Source organism: Pteropus vampyrus, unplaced genomic scaffold (genome assembly GCF_000151845.1).
Source record: "Pteropus vampyrus isolate Shadow unplaced genomic scaffold, Pvam_2.0 Scaffold9, whole genome shotgun sequence".
NCBI classification, from domain to species: Eukaryota; Metazoa; Chordata; class Mammalia; order Chiroptera; family Pteropodidae; genus Pteropus; species Pteropus vampyrus.
The window spans coordinates 9,890,754-9,891,821 of NW_011888790.1; the positions used below are offsets into that span (position 1 = coordinate 9,890,754).

A 1,068-nucleotide genomic window follows, 5' to 3' on the forward strand; every position below is an offset into this window, starting at 1 on the left:
TCAAAGATGTTAGGTCTAAGCAACAGCATTAGAGAAAAAAGGAGGTTGTTTAGTGGACTCCCATTAACAACCACTTATTAATTTCTTACTATATATTCTAGATTGCAGCAGAAACTATGAAAAAATGGAGACTTTTATGTACCTTTAAACAATTGCAAGTATAAAATAAGCCATTGGGGAAAAAAGATCATTTCAAGCTGCTTCTTGATTTCTGTATTACTAAGAGTAGAAACCCACTAGAAGGTCTATTTTGTTTAAAAAAAATATCTTCATGGATTTTTTTGGTGGAGCCCTGGGTTAATCTAAATGGGAAAGACTGATATGAGAGGTCTAAACTTCACTGTTTATTCAGATATTGGGAGTGCTTTGTTTTCTCAGGACTGTCTAATAGACAGGAGGCTTGTGAGTCCTGGGACTTGGAGAAGAGATAAGAGAAAGGGCCCAGAGTACTGGTATATATCAGCATAAGGCAAGATGATCAGTGAGAACTTTCCAGAAATAAGGATGACTGAAGAAATTTAAAAATTATGCTGTAATGTCCTGCTCTAAAACAGACCTGTATGAGTGTGCACAGTGCCTGATTTTGTAGGTGGAGTGTGTGTGGCAACACTGAGAAGACAGTAGCCACAGATGGGAGCAGGAGAGGGAGGGCTGGGGGTTGAGCTAATTCAACAATATTAATATTAATATTCACCTATGGCCATGCCACCCTGAACAAACCCGATCCCATCTGATCTCTAAAGCTAAGCAGGGTCGGGCCTGGTTAGTACTTGGATGGGAGAACACCTAGGAAGACCAGATGCTGTAGGCATTAAAAAAAATAATAATTAATATTCACAAGGAATAAGAATCCTTTTATATATTTCTGCTTATGTTTTAAAATGGATAACCCACATTTTAAAAATGTTATTAAACTAATATCTAAACTATGCATCTTTCTAATATGAAAATATCCAAGAAGAGAGGTAATTGAAGGCATAGACTTTGCACTAAAACAGATCTGGCTTCAAATTCTGGTTCTTGGCTTCAGTTTCCTTATTGAGAATACGGGAATATTTGTCGTGAGGA

General features: G+C 37.0%; 1 pseudogene; it reads left to right on the forward strand.

The window, feature by feature from the left end:
• Window positions 1-692: 692 nt before the first annotated feature.
• Window positions 693-811, forward strand: LOC111730223 (annotated as a pseudogene).
• The last annotated feature ends 257 nt before the right edge of the window (window positions 812-1,068 follow it).